This window comes from Felis catus, chromosome X (genome assembly GCF_018350175.1).
Source record: "Felis catus isolate Fca126 chromosome X, F.catus_Fca126_mat1.0, whole genome shotgun sequence".
NCBI classification, from domain to species: domain Eukaryota; kingdom Metazoa; phylum Chordata; class Mammalia; order Carnivora; family Felidae; genus Felis; species Felis catus.
In genome coordinates, this window is record NC_058386.1 from 69,897,220 (window position 1) to 69,912,699 (window position 15,480).

Consider the following 15,480-nt stretch of genomic DNA (forward strand, 5'->3'; position numbering starts at 1 on the left):
CCCCTTCGCATATGGTACTGTTGCCCATACCAAAGGTAAATACAGCTTTAGCCAAGTCCTCAGGGGTATAAAGCTAATTCTGTGTCTGAAGTCAGAACTATGTTTGATGAGTCCACCACCTGGGTGTGGGCCTGCCTTTTGCCTCCTCAATATGACTCTTGTAGGTCCTGGACTGACCTGGGTTTCATAATGTTCTGTCTGCATCACAAAGCTCCCATAAAGGCAATCTTGTCCGTGGATGTATATAAAATAATTGTTGATGAAGTGGTATATGAGTGAAGGACATCTTGTTCATACATCTTGTGGATATCACTCCATCAAGGCTGCATTTTTATAAACCGAGCAGGCCCCACCACCTGACCAGACACCAGGACATTCTCAGACTCCTCAATTCTCTCTTAACCCATATCTTCTCTACGTGTTACTTTTTTTCTTACTTACATTAATCAATTCTTGTCATTATATCAATTTCTTCTATAGAACATATTTGGCCTACATTTGCTCCTTAGAAATATTCTCACTCACATTTTGATGGCTGCATAGGCTCAATGCTTAGCTCTACAAACACTTCTGTTTCCTGATTAAGCACCATTTGCTGATTTTTGATGGCTTTAGTACAATCCACTCTAGGAAGTTGAATGTTTTGGATTGTGTTTACTTATAGCAGTTTCCTTAATACTTGCCCTGGTTCTCAGCCCAACATTGAGTGTAAAACAATACATTGTACTTGGGCTCCCACCTACTGAATTGGAAATAAATTATATTTAAAATTCACTACGTCCTATAGACATACGTGGAAGATGTTGGGGGTTTGGTTCTAGACCACTACAATAAAGCAAATATCACAATAAAGTGAGTCAAATAGATGCTTTGGTTTCCCATTGCATATGAAAGGTATTTTGCACTATACTGTATTAAGTGTGTGATAGCATTATGTCCTAAAAACAATGTACATATTTTAATTTAAAATACTTTATTGCTAAAGAATGCTAATAATCACCAGAGCTTTCAGCAAGTCATAATATTTTTATAAGTAGAGAATCTTGCCTCAGTTTTGAAGGCTGCTGATTGATCAACTTTTTAAGGTTGGGATGGCTGTGGCAATTTCTTAAAATAAGACATTAATGAAGTTTGTTGCATCAATTGACTTTTCCTTTCATGAAATTTTTTTTCTGTAGTATGCAATATCTTTGATAGCGTTTTACCCACAGAACTTCTTTCAATATTGAAGTCAATTCCCTGAAACCTTGCCACTGCTCTATCAACTAAGTTCATGTAATATTTTAAATATTTTATTGTCATTTCAACAATATTCACAGCATCACACCCAGGAGTAGATTGTAACATATTTTTGGGTACACCATATTTAAAAATTTTTATTGTAATTCCAGTATAACTAACACTCAGTGTTATATTATTTTTAGGTGTACAATATAGTTATTTGACAGTTCCATATATCACCCAGTGCTCATAATGGCAATTGCACTCCTCAATCCTCATCACATATTTCACACATCCCTGAACCTACCTCCTCTCTGGTAATCATCAGTCTTTTTTTTTTTTTTATAGTTGAGTCTATTTCTCTCTCTCTCTCCCTCTCTCTCTCTTTTCCCCTTTGCTCCTTTGTTTTGTTCACTAAATTTCACATATGAAATTTCACATTTGGTACTTGTTTCCTTTCTCTGACTAACTTATTTCACTGAGCGTTATACACTCTAGCGCCATCATTGTAGTTGCAAATGTCAAGATTTTATTTTTTTCATAGTTGAGTAATATTCCATTGCATATATATATATACCACTTCTTCTGTATCCATTCATCTATCAGTGGACCTTGGTATACTTCCATAATTTGTCTATTGTAAATAATGCTGCTGTAAATAAACATAGGGGGGGTTGTATTCATTTGAATTAGTGTTTTTGCATATTATTTGTAAATACCCAGTAGTGTGATTACTGGATGATAGGGTGCTTATATTTTTAAAATTTTGAGTAACCACCATACTGTTTTCCACAGTGGTTGCACCAGTTTGTATTCCTACAAAAGTACAAGAGAGTTCGATTTTCTCCACGTCCTTGCCAACACATGTCTTTTCTTTTCATTTTGATTTTAGCCATTCTGATAGGTGTGAGGTGATATCTCATTGTAGTTTGTTTTGCATTTCCCTGATGATGAATAATACTGAGCATCTTTTCATGTTTCTGTTAGCCATCTGTATGTCTTCTTTGGAGAAATATCTCTTCATGTCTTCTGCCCATTTTGGATTATTTGTTTTCTGGGTGCTGAATTGTATCAGTTCTTTATATATTTTGGATACTAACCCTTTCTCCAATATATCATTTGCAAATATTTTCTCCAATTCCTTCGGTTGCCTTTTATTTTTATTGTTTGTTTCCTTCATTGTGCAGAAGCTTTCTATTTTAATGTAATCCCAATAGTATATTTTTGCTTTTATTTCCCTTGCCTCAGGAGATATACATAGAAAGTGTTGCTATGGTTAATGTCAAAGACATTGCTGCCTATGCTCCCTTCTAGGAGTTTTATGGTTTTAGGTCTCATATTTATGTGTTTAATCCCTTTTGAGTTTATTTTGTGGGTGGTGTAATAAAGCAGTCCAGTTTTATTATTTTGCATGTAGTTGCAGTTTTTCCAGAACCATTGATTGAAGAAACTATCTTTTTCCCATTACCAATTTTTTACTGCTTTGTCAAATATTAATTGACCATATAGTTGTTGGTTTATTTCTGGGTTTTCTATTCTATTACATTGATCTCTGGGTCTATTTTTGTGCCACTACCATACTGTTTTGGTTACTACAGCTTTGTAAGAGTAACTTGAAATCTAGAATTGTCATACATCCAGCTTTGCTTTTCTTTTTCAAAATCGCTTTAGCTATTCACAGTCTTTTGTGGCTCCATATAAAGTTTAAGATTGTTTGTTCTAGTTCTGTGAAAAATGCTATTGATATTTTTATAAGGATTGCATTAAATGTGTGGATTGCTTTGGGTAGTATAGACATTTTAACAATATTTCTTCTTCTAATCCATGAGCATGGAATGTCTTTCCATTTCTTTGTGTCATCTTCAGTTTCTTTCCTCAATGTTATAACTTATAGCTTTCAGAGTACAAGTATTTCACCTGCTTGGTTAGGTTTATTCCTAGGTATCTTATTATTTTTGGTGCCGTTGTAAATAGTATTGTTTTCTTAATTTCTTTTTATATTCCTTCAATATTAATGTATAAAACTGCAACAAATTTCTGCATTTTGTATCCTGAGACTCACTGAATTCTATATCAGTTCTAGTAGTTTTTTGGTGAAGTGTTTCAGATATCCTATATAGAGTATCATGCCATCTGCAAAGAGTGAAAGTTTTACTTTTTCCTTACCAATTTGGACACATTTTTTTTCATTGTCTGATTGCTGTGGATAGTACTTTCAGAACTATTATGAATAAAAGTAATGAGAGTGGACTTGCTTTTCTTGTTCCTGACCTTAGGAGGTCATCTCTCAGTTTTTCCTATTGAGTATAATGTTTTCTGTGGGTTTTTTATATGTGGCCTCCATTATGATGAGCAGTGTTCCCTCTATATCTACTTTGTTGATGGTTTTTATCATGAATGGATGTTGTCCTATGTCAAATGCTTTTTCTGCCTCTATTGAAATGATAATATGTTTTTTCATGTTATTGATGTAATGTATCACATTTATTATTTTGTGAATACTGACCTATTCTTGCATTCCAGGATTAAATCCCACTTGATCATATTGATTGATTTTTTTAACATACCGTTGGATTTATTTTGATGGTATTTTGTTGAGTATTTTTGAGTCTATGTACATCAGAGATATTGGCCTGTAGTTCCCTTTTTTGTGTGGTTATCTTTATCTGGTTTTGGTATCAGGGTTACACTGGCTTCATAGAATGTATTCAGAAGCTTTCCTTCTTCTATTTTTTTGGAATAGTTTGAGAAGAATAGGTATTAACTGTCCTTTAAATGTTTGGTAAAATTTGTCTGTGAAGCCCTCTGCTTCTGGACTTTTGTTTGTTGGGAGTTTTGTTTTGTTTTGTTTTTATTGATTCAGTCTCCTTGCTGGTAATTGGTCTGTTCAAGTTTTCTATTTTTTTCCTGCTTCAATCTTGGTAGTTTACATATTTCTAGGAATTTATTGATTTCTTCTAGGTTGTCTAATTTGTCGTTTTTCATAACATTCTCTTACAATTGTTTGTATTTCTGTGATATTGGTTGTTATTTCTACTCTTTCATTGGTGATTTTGTTTATTTGAGTACTTTCTCTCTCTCCCTTTTTTCTATTTTTGATTAGTCTGGTTACAGGTTTATAAATTTTGTTTACCTTCTCAAAGAACCAGGTCCTGGCTTGATTGATGTATTCTATTTTTCTTTTAGTTTCTATACCGTTTTGTTTTGTTTTTTGGTTGTTTTTTTTTTCTCTAATCTTTATTCTTTCCTTCCTTCAGCTGGTTTGGGTTTTGTTGTTCTTTCTCTAGCTCCTGTCAGTTTAAAGTTAGGTTGTTTATTTGATATTTTTATTTCTTGAGTTATTCCTGTCTTGCTATAAATTTCTGTCTTAGAACCACATTTCCTGCATCCTGAAGGGTTTGGACAGTTGTCTTTTTATTTTTACTTCTCTCCATGTAATTTTTAAAAATATTTATTTAATTATTTTGAAAGACAGAGAGAGAGAGGGAGAGAGAGTGCATGTGCAGGTTAGGGGAACAGAGAGAAGGAGAAAGAGAATCCCAAGCAGTCTATGCACTGTCAGCACAGAGACCAACATGGGTCTCAATCCCATGAAATATGAAATCATGACCTGAGCTGAAACCAAGAGTCAGATACTTAACTGACTGAGCCACCCAGGTGCCCTCTCCATGTAATTTTTGATTTCTTCTTTGATTTCTTGGTTGACCCATTCATTGTTTAGTAGTATGTTATTTAAACACTTTGTATTTGCATTCTCTCCAGACTTTTTTCTTGTGGTTGATTTCTTGTTTCATAGTGTGTGGTCAGAAAAGATTCATGGTATGTATTTGATATTTTAAAATTTGTTTAGGCTTCTTTTGTGGCCTAGTATGTGATCTGTTCTGGAGAATGTTCTGTGGGTACTCAAAACATTGTGTATTCTGCTGTTTTAGGATGGAATGTTCTGAATATATCTGTTAAATCCATCTGTTCCAGTGTGTCAATTAAAGCCACTGTTCCCCTGTTGATTTTCTGTTTGGATGATATTTTCATCAATGTAAATAGGGTGCTAAAGTCCCCTAGTATTATTGTGTTATTATCAGTTGGTTCCTTTACATTTGTTTATAACTGTTTTATGAATGTGGTTTCTCCTATTTTGAGTGCATAAATATTTACACTTGATATATCTTCTTGTTGGATTGTCCCCTGTATTATTACATGGTGTACTTCTTTGTCTACTTTTAGACTTTGTTTTAAAGTCTATCATGTCTAGTATAAGTATGGCTACTCAAGATTTCTTTTGGCATGCATTTGCATGTTAAGTAATTCTCTGTTCCTTCACATTGAATATGCAGGTGTCTTTAGGTCTGAAATGACTCTCTTGTAGACAGCATATAGATGGGTCTTGTATTTTTTTATCCATTTTGCCACCCTATCTCTTTTGATTGGAGCATTTAGTCCATTTTCATTCAAAGTAATTATCAGTAGATATGTATTTATTTCCATTTTGTTCATTTTTTTTAGTTGTTTTGTACTTTTTCTGTCATCCTTTCTTCTCCTCTTTTTCACGGTTTGCTGGATTTCTTTAATGATATACCTGAATTCTTTACTCTTTATATTTTGCATATTTATTACTGTCTTTTATTTAGAGTTACCATTCAGGTTGTATATAACATCTTTTGCATATAGCAGTCTATATTAAGCTGATGGTTGCTTAATTTTGAACCTATTCTTTACTCGTCTCCCCTCCTCATTTCTAATATTTGATATATTTTCATTTTTTTTCTTTTGTGCTTCTCTTGGAAGATATTTGCAGGTATATATCTTTTTTGCTTTTGTACTTTCTATTTTTCTCATGGATTTTGTTTTACACTCACAGAGTCATCCTTAACATTTCTTGTAATCCTGGTTTAGTGGTCATAAATTCTTTTAACTTTTGTTTGGGAAATTCTTTACAGGAGTAGATTATATCTTAAGAAAACACTTTCTTTGCTCATCCATAAAAAACTCCTCATCTGTCAAAGTTTTATCATGAGATTGCAGCCATTCATTGATATCTTCAGGCTCCACTTCTAATTCTACCCAATTCTCTTGCTATCTCTACCGTATCTGCAGATACTTCCTCCACTGAAGTCTTGAACCTGGCAAAGTCATTCAGGAACATTGGAATCAACTTCTTCCTAACTCCTGTTAATGTTGCTATATGGACCTTTTCTTTTGAATCATTGATATTCTTAATGGCATCTCAAATGGTGAATCCTTTCCAGGAGGTTTTTCAATTTACTTTGCCAAGATCAATCAGAGGAAACACTATCTATGGTAGCTATGGCCTTAAAATGTGTTTCTTAAATAATAAGACTTGAAAGTCAAAATAACTCCTTAATTCATGGACTTCAGAATGGAAATTGTTTTAGCAGGCATGAAAACAACATCAGTCTTGTATATCTCCATAAGAGCTCTTGATTTACCAGGTGCATAGTCAATGATCAGCAAGATTTTGAAAGGATTTTTTTTTCTGAACTGTAGTTCTCAATGGTGGGCTTAAAATAATCAGCATACCATGTTATAAACAAATATGCTGTCATCTAGGCTTTGTTGTTCCATTTATAGAGCACAAGAAAAATAGATTTAGTATAATTCTTAAGAGCCTTAGGATTTTTGGAATGGTAAATGAGTCAGCATGTCCTTTGAAGCTTTGAAGCTAGGCATTGACTTCTCCTCTTAGCTATGAAAATCCTAGATGTCATCTTCCAATAGAAGGCTGTGTCACCTACATTGAAAATCTGTTTGGTGTAGCTAGCTTCGTTAATTATCTTAGCTAGATCTTCTGGATAACTCTCTGCAGCACTTGATACTTCACTTTCACTTTTATGTTATGGAGAATGCTTCTTTAATTTTCATGAACCAACCTCTTTTAGCTTCAAACTTTTTTTTTCCTAAACTTTCCTCACCTCTTTCGGCCTTCATGGAATTGAAGAATTGGGGCCTTGCTCTGTATTAGGGTTTGGTTTAAGGGTATTTGTAGCTAGTTTGATCTTTTGTCCAGACTACTAATACTTTCTCCATATCAGCAATAAAGTTGTTCTGCTTTCTTATAATTTTTGTGTTCACCGGAGTAGCATTTTTAATTCTTTTTTCAAGAAATTTTCCTTTGCATTCACAACTTGGCTAACTGGTGCAAGAGGACTTTCTTTCAAACTATCCCAGATTTTGGCATGCATTCTTCACTAAATTTAAACTTTTAAAGATTTTAAAGTAAGAGACATGCAATTCTTCTTTTCACTTGGACACTTGGAGGCCATTGTAGTGTTATTAATTGGCCTAACATCAATATTGTTATGTTTCAAAGAATAGGAGGGCTAGACGAGAGGGAGAGAAATGGGAGAATGACTGGTTGATGGAGTGGTAAGAATACACACATTTATTAAGTTTGCTGTCCTGTGTGGGTGTGGTTCATGACCCCCTGAAACAATAGTATCAGTTAAGGTCACTGATCACAGATACCATAACAATTATGATAACAATGAAAAGGTGAAAAATTGCAAGAATAACCAAAATGCAACAGAGACATGAAGTAAACAAATGCTGTTGGAAAACTGGTGTCAATAGACTTGCTGGATGCCATAAACCTTTAATATATATTAAAAAATGCAATATCTAAAATGTGATTATAAATAAATATATAAATAGATAAAAAATAAAATGTGATAAAGAGAAGCACAATATAATGAGGTATGCCTTATATTTAGATAGTTCATGTCATAGTTTTAGTTCATGTGTCTTTCAGGGAATTTGAAGTGGATACACAACTGTAATAAAGGTGACATACCCAGAAAGTGGCTTCTCAATCAACAAGAAAAAAAAATACAATAATGATTATTTGTTGTAGACTCTAAGTCTAAGGTTCTCCTTTGTCCAGCAAAAGAGCAGACACAGGATTAAAGCGAAAGATGGCTAATGTTGGGGAAAAGACCAGAGCCCCAAATAAGGGTCCTTACCCCATATTTATTCAGCTCAGAAGGCTTACAAACATGATGGGTGTGTACAAAGAGACAAACTAGGATCATTAACTTGGGGACATGAGGGAAAAGGGGGATTTTGAAGATATACAGTGTGTGGGGTTTGGGTCAATAGAAAACAAAATCTGGCTGCTGGGCAGATGGGTAGTTGGTTGTTAATGGCAGACAGGAGGCGCTGTGCTTATTTATCTTTGCTAGCCTAGGGGATGAGACAGATAGGGGGAATAACCTCAGGGTTAATAAGGCACCTTTTATTTGGTTAACCTTCTCTGCTTTGGGCTGCTTTGCCTGCAGCACAGAGGTCCATAGTCCACCAATTTACCTAACCTGGCCCTATTCTCCTATGAAGGGAGCTTTTCTGCTATAGCACTAAATTGGGGGTGCTTCCATCCTGAATATATAGTCTTGTTTATTTCATATACCTATGTATTGGGCACCTTTGCGCTGCTCCTATTTTAGGCCTTTGCCTCTCCCTCTCTATTCTGTGGGCTCTTCACCCCCTCTCTATTTTGGGGTGCCTTTGCAACTCCCTATTCCTGGCACCTTTGTGCTTCCCTATTCTCAGGGTGTCTTTGCACCCCCCTATCTTGGAGTGCCAATCTGGTTTACCCAAACTTGGGTGTGAGCATTTTATGACTTTGTATTTCTTTATGACTTCTTAACCCATTGGTGTAAGCCCCGGGGGATTCCTAAGCTTATCCCCCACAATTATTCTCTGGGTTCACTGGTTTTTTTTTTGATGTTTTCATTAAACATCCATTAAAATGGATACAAAATAATGAAAAGTTTCATTAAGTGCTAAGAAAATGTCAAACTATAATACATTAAGGTATGGTTCACTGGTAATTGATCAGAATACAGAATCAGAATTTGAAATGACCTATACTGAATATAAATTAAACACTCCAGTGGCATGTCACAGTGAGTTTCTGAAGAGAGTATAGGGAGACAGTTTTCAAAATCATTTTATTTTTGTTAAGTAAACGCTTATCAGAAAAGAATTATCTTTAATACATAGTGTCTCCTTTTGAATGCTACATCAAATATAGGATACAAAATATATTACAAGTAATAATGGAGATGTATGTACATTGTTATTATACACTATGTATTTTAAAATGATTTTCAAATATTGTTTCTTTTTCCCATTATTCCTCTACATTATGTTAATAATATTTTAGAGTTTGTTATTTCTATTTGACAGACTGGGAAACTGAGATGCAGTGGTTAAGCCATTTGCTCAAAATTAATATATACCACATATTATTTATAGATTCACTTATTGATGAACAGACACTTGGGCTACTTCCATAATTTGGCTGTTGTAAATAATGCAATAAACATATAGAATTGTTGAATCTCTCTATTGTGCACCCAAAACTAATATAACACCGTATGTCAACTGTGAGAAATAAGGGAGATGATTCATTTTCAGAAATACCAAATAAAAGCTGTGCTGTCTAGTCAACAATATTTCCTACTGGAAATATGTATGATTCCCACTCCCCAAGAATGGAGTTCCATGGGGCGCCTGGGTGGCGCAGTCGGTTAAGCGTCCGACTTCAGCCAGGTCATGATCTCGCGGTCCGTGAGTTCGAGCCCCGCGTCGGGCTCTGGGCTGATGGCTCAGAGCCTGGAGCCTGTTTCCGATTCTGTCTCTCCCTCTCTCTCTGCCCCTCCCCCGTTCATGCTCTGTCTCTCTCTGTCCCAAAAATAAATAAACGTTGAAAAAAAAAATTAAAAAAAAAAAAAAAAAAAGAATGGAGTTCCAAATCTTTAAATACTTCACTTCCTGGTTTTTCCCCTCGATTTCATGGGCTTATTTTTGTGGGTTTTGCAATGAGCATGCGCTGAAGAACAAAGGAGGGACTGAAAGTCTCTGCATCACCTCAGGGAATGCATGTTTGTTCAAGTCAGACTACTTTTTCCCTTACATGGGCATAGGCGACATCTGGGTAAGTCTGTAACCTCTGAAGTACACAGGCAGTGAGGAATTAGGGGAGGGACTTGCACACGAAGAGATAAATTGTTTACTATAAGTGCCCGTAGTATGCCTGTCCATCAGACACCTGCTCTTGCAAGAATGTTGATTAAAGCTTCATTTCACTGTGCTCTGAGTCTCTGCATCCCTCCTTTGATTGGGTCAGTGGGCTTATTTCTTACATTAGCTATACTGGAATTAAAATTTGAAAAATACAGAGTTGGGTAATGGAATTGGCAGTACTAGATAATGAGACTCCTGATCCTTTACGTTTACGTTAGCCTTCATTCATTCACTCAGTAAATACATTCTTTTGACTCCTTCCACATGTGAGACATTCTTCTGGATGTGGGGGATATGGTGAGACAAAAACTCATGGTTATTGACTTTATTGAATTTATACATTCTAGAAATATAAAGGCTAGTAGATAGCTACCTAAAGACTTATAAAAGACTGCACAGAGTAGAAATATTTGGTGAAATATTTAAAAATACATAATTTGCTATAAAATTTAAAATAAAAGAATGGTTAAATGAAATGTGATATTTTTGTGAGTTAGAGATCTAACACACCAGAGATATTCATGGAAGGAAGAATTTGATTTTAAAATGTGTGTGCAAAATGTGTTTAGGGACTGGTTCTTTATTCCCAGGGGAATGAAGAAATTAACATTTCTCCAGAAACTCCCTACTGTCTTAATGTTAATGACTTGCTAGAGGGAAAAACAACTTTAGCTTGACAACAGCTAGGCCTCCAGTAATCTGTAAGTCTTCTTTAACATATGAAAATCCCTTTAAGAAACTTCCTCTTTATCTCCCCCACTCCATAGTATATAAAAGAATCACCCCTCACACTTATAACACATCTTTTTCTGCCCATGGATTGTGTCTCTGCTTTAATAAAGTCACCTTATTTTTGCACCAAAAAAAAGGAAAAGGTGCATCCTCATGTCTGAAAAGGAAAACTAATGAGATGGCATTATTTACTACTAAGAGATGAAAGAAATTTTAAAACAGAAGCATAAAATTGTAGCCAGTAATTTTATCATAAAGGCAATATATGAAAGAGAAAAAAGTGGATAAATGGTAAGGTATGCACATTTTTAGAAGTTAATGATCATGTGTAAATGACTAGTTTAGATCTTACAAGTAATCTGTGCTAGAAAAGGAAGAAAATAAATACCATGTAATAATATTTTCATTAATTTTTTTCTTTCCAACTTTGTATTTAAATTACAGTTGGTTAGCCTACAGTGTAATATTAGTTTCAGGTGTACAATATAGTGATTCATTACTTCCATACAACACCTGGTGCTTATCACAAGCAAACTCCTTAATCCCCATCACTTATTGAACCCTTCCTCTCTCCCACCTTTCTAGTAATCATCAGTTTATTCTCTATAGTTGAGTCTGTTTCTTGGTTTGTCTCTCTCTTTATAAATATTTTTGTTTTAGAACTTTAATCATGAAACATTTTGGTTACTTTTTGGTGATTTGTGATTATTACTCTCATAATTATTAATAAAGGCAGTCATGAAAAGAATAAATTACAGTTTAAAGAGTTATTTCATATCAATTCATTTTATCCTCAAGTATAACTTAATGTTTTTAACCTTCAATCTTTGACTACAACCTAGAGTTTTCATGAAGAATCACATTTTGTAAATAAGATAATTAGGAGTTCCTGGGTGGCTCACTTGGTTAAGTGTCTGACTCTTTATTTCACCTCTTTATTTGCACTGACAGCACAAAGCCTGCTTGGGATTCTGCTTGGGAATCTCTCTCTGCCCCTCTCCCACTTGTGTGCACATGCTCTCTCTCTCTCTGTTTCTCTCTCTCAAAATAAATAAACATTAAAAAAAATTAAAAATAAGATAATTAAATACTAAGTGGAACAATTATGTGGTTAGTAAATTGAAATGATCTCTGACTATATAAGTCCAGTGCTAGAAAAGAGTATCTGAGTGGGAATTATTTTATACTGTTTATACTTCTATTAACGAAGGTCATAAATGTATTGCTTTTGGAAAATACAAGTGTTGTGAATGTTTTCTTTTTTTAAACATTAGGAGCTTTTGTCAGGTAATCACTAAGCAATATAGAAACTTTTAATCAGAATCTTCCATTTACTAGTATCATATAGATATGACTTTGGAGGAAATTGTCCTATATAATTCCATTTGCATCATAGTACGAGACTTTAAAAATGATATGTTTTTCTTTGTATGTTACTACCTATTCTACATGGTCCTAGAAACAAAATATTTCTCCATGTTTTGACTTTAATTTTTGTGTATTCATGGTTGATTTTACGCAAATTGTAAAATAGGTGGATGCTTCCACTCAATGAATAACAGAAAAATTAAGCAGAAAGTATAAACAAATATTCTGTCTTATGTGTAATATATGTAAGACCAGGTATGAAGATATGTAGATCTTATTTATGATGCAAGATATAAACAAATATATATTGGAGCCTTACTTTAGAAATAAGCAATGTTCACAGTATGGAATTTAAAATGGTTCCTCTACCTTTCTACAAGACTATGGTATGTAAATAAAGGAAATTATTTGGTGTAATATTTAGCCTATTTTCAATCACACAAATTCCCATTGCCTTTTGCATAAACCCTTGAGAAAATTCCCATATTGTAGGTATCACTTATATACACATAATATACAGATGGTGTATCTACTCTAAATTGATCTGTTCCATTCTCAAATTCTGACTGTGCATACTACAATAAAATTATTCAGCTGTTATTCTTACACCACAAACATTGGGCAGAATAGTGTTAGAACATGAAGCACACATAATGAATCCACTAAAATTATCAAAAGCATTTGGAGGAAGGTGGTGGTACATAGAGAATAAACTCCTCTGCCAGCTTTGATGGGATAAAATGTGTTTCTGAAACATTTATTTCTACTGCTACTACTGTCATCAGTTCATGAAAGCTGTGTAAAACTAATGAAGATTATATACAAACAAAAAGTAATTAAATGTCAAATGGAAAACAAATGGATTTATTTAATTTCATGAGTCATAATGGAATCTGAAAAGCCTGTAATTCAAATTTTAATGGAAAGATGAGGGGTTCTTTTTTGGCTGTCATCATGCTTATAGTATCATAAAGGGGTTGATGTAAATAAATATGTCTTTTGGCACATTATGACCTTCATAGTTTCAGAAGAAATTCAAGGGGTGCTTGGCTGGATCAGTCAGTAGAGCATGTGACTCTTAATTGTGGAGTTGTGAGTTCAAGCTTCACGCTTGGGATAGAGATTACCTAAAATTCAAAAAAATAAGAAATTCAATATCAAGGGCAAACTAACACTTGAGGAACACTTTTGGTTGGACGGACACCTTTGTGACTTCATTGGTATATGTAATTAATAATGAAACTTTCCCATTACTATGTTAATATAAATGGCTTTTAAAAATTTCAACAAGGCTCCCTTTTTTTACAGTTTAAATAACATTATTTGTTATTAGCTATTCATGCTAAAATAATCACCATTGTGGCACTCCTGGGTTTTCATTTCTCTTTTCTAAATATTCCCAAAGTGTAAGTTACTTGACCTAGTTGTTTTTGAGTTTACTGAAAGGAATGTTTGCTTTCTGCAAAATGTTTTTAAAACAAAAAGTAAAAAAAAAGAGAAGACATATATCTTATTTTCACTCTTTAAAGAAGGTCTAGTGAAGTATACACCAAAACAAGGATAGTATTTATCAATTGTTTAATCTTAACAGAATTTTCAAAAACTACATTAGAAAGTCAATTCAAATTTATTTATTTTATTTATTCAGGACGGTCTATTTAATTTCCTTGAAGATTTTTTAAGACTGTGAAGAGATTGCCCACCGTATAGAGTCTGGTAGTTAAGAATTATGTAAAAATTTAGGGGCGCCTGGGTGGCGCAGTCAGTTAAGCGTCCGACTTCAGCCAGGTCACGATCTCCCGGTCCGGGAGTTCGAGCCCCGCGTCAGGCTCTGGGCTGATGGCTCAGAGCCTGGAGCCTGTTTCCGATTCTGTGTCTCCCTCTCTCTCTGCCCCTCCCCCATTCTTGCTCTGTCTCTCTCTGTCCCAAAAATAAATAATAAAAAAAAAAGTTGAAAAAAAAATTTATATGTTTTTGGTATATACTAATTATATATAAATAATAACAGCTCTTATTTGTATAGCATTTAATATCTATAACAATCCTATGCATGGATAAAACAGGTGTTAGTATCTACATTTTAGAGATAAATAAAACAAGCCAAGGCTCTGATATGTTTAAGTGATCTGTGAAAATTCAGATCTCACACTGTATACCTAAATGTCTTTCCATTTCACCACACTGACAGTAGCATGGCATACATCAAAAAATTCCATATTTCCCTATCACTCTAGGGGCTAATACATTTAATAATGTAGTAGAAAGGACAGTGAGTATCAAGAGGCTTCTGTTCCCAGGATAAGATCTGCTAATAATTAGCTGTGTGATCTTGGGAAACCATTTATGTGAGTTGGCAACTGAAAAATGTTCTTAAGTCTATAAACTCAGCAGATGTATTACCTATTAATTCCTTAAAATTACTGGAAGATGTACTTCAGGTGACTAAAGAATGAATAAAAATAAATAATTCAAGGACAGGTATGTTGTATTATAAAAGAACAAGCAATGAGCAATGAAAGTAGTAAAGCATAGTTTTTCAAAATAATCTTTGTTAATATGGTTATATACTTAACACAAAATTTTGAAAAACTCTGGAAAGTTAAAGTATATAGCCCAATAATATTAATTTATTCTAATATTAATGATAATTTGTATCTGAAATCCCAGATTATATCAATTAATGCTGGAAAATGCTGGGAAGCCAAAGATGGAAATAAAAACATACTAATGTTTATATCTTAAATTCTGGCAATGACAATTTCATTATGACATCTATAAGAAAAGTAGATTTCATCATTTTGAACTACTTTCTTTTTCTTATTCTAAAACCACTTGAAAGAAGGAAAAATGTCCAAATATACATCTTACTTTTCTAATCAGCAAATGTAAAGCAAGCTTATTTGCAGGAGGTGGATGCTACCAAAACAAAGCTATTCATCAGAAATGTTAAAGGGCCTATTTTTAGGTTGATTTATCATTTTTTTAAAAAAACTTAACATTTATTTATTTTTGAGAGACAGAGATAGAGCATAAACAGACGAGGGGCAGAGAGAGAGATATACAGAATCCAAAGCAGGCTCCAGCTCCAGGCTCTAAGCTGTCAACACCGAGCTGACA

The 15,480-nt window shown here is 34.0% G+C and overlaps 1 protein-coding gene across 3 annotated transcripts in view; it reads left to right on the plus strand.

The window, feature by feature from the left end:
• The window catches only part of LOC109496332, a 389,020-nt gene that overhangs the window by 149,839 nt on the left and 223,701 nt on the right, over positions 1–15,480 (plus strand). The window lies entirely within an intron of this gene.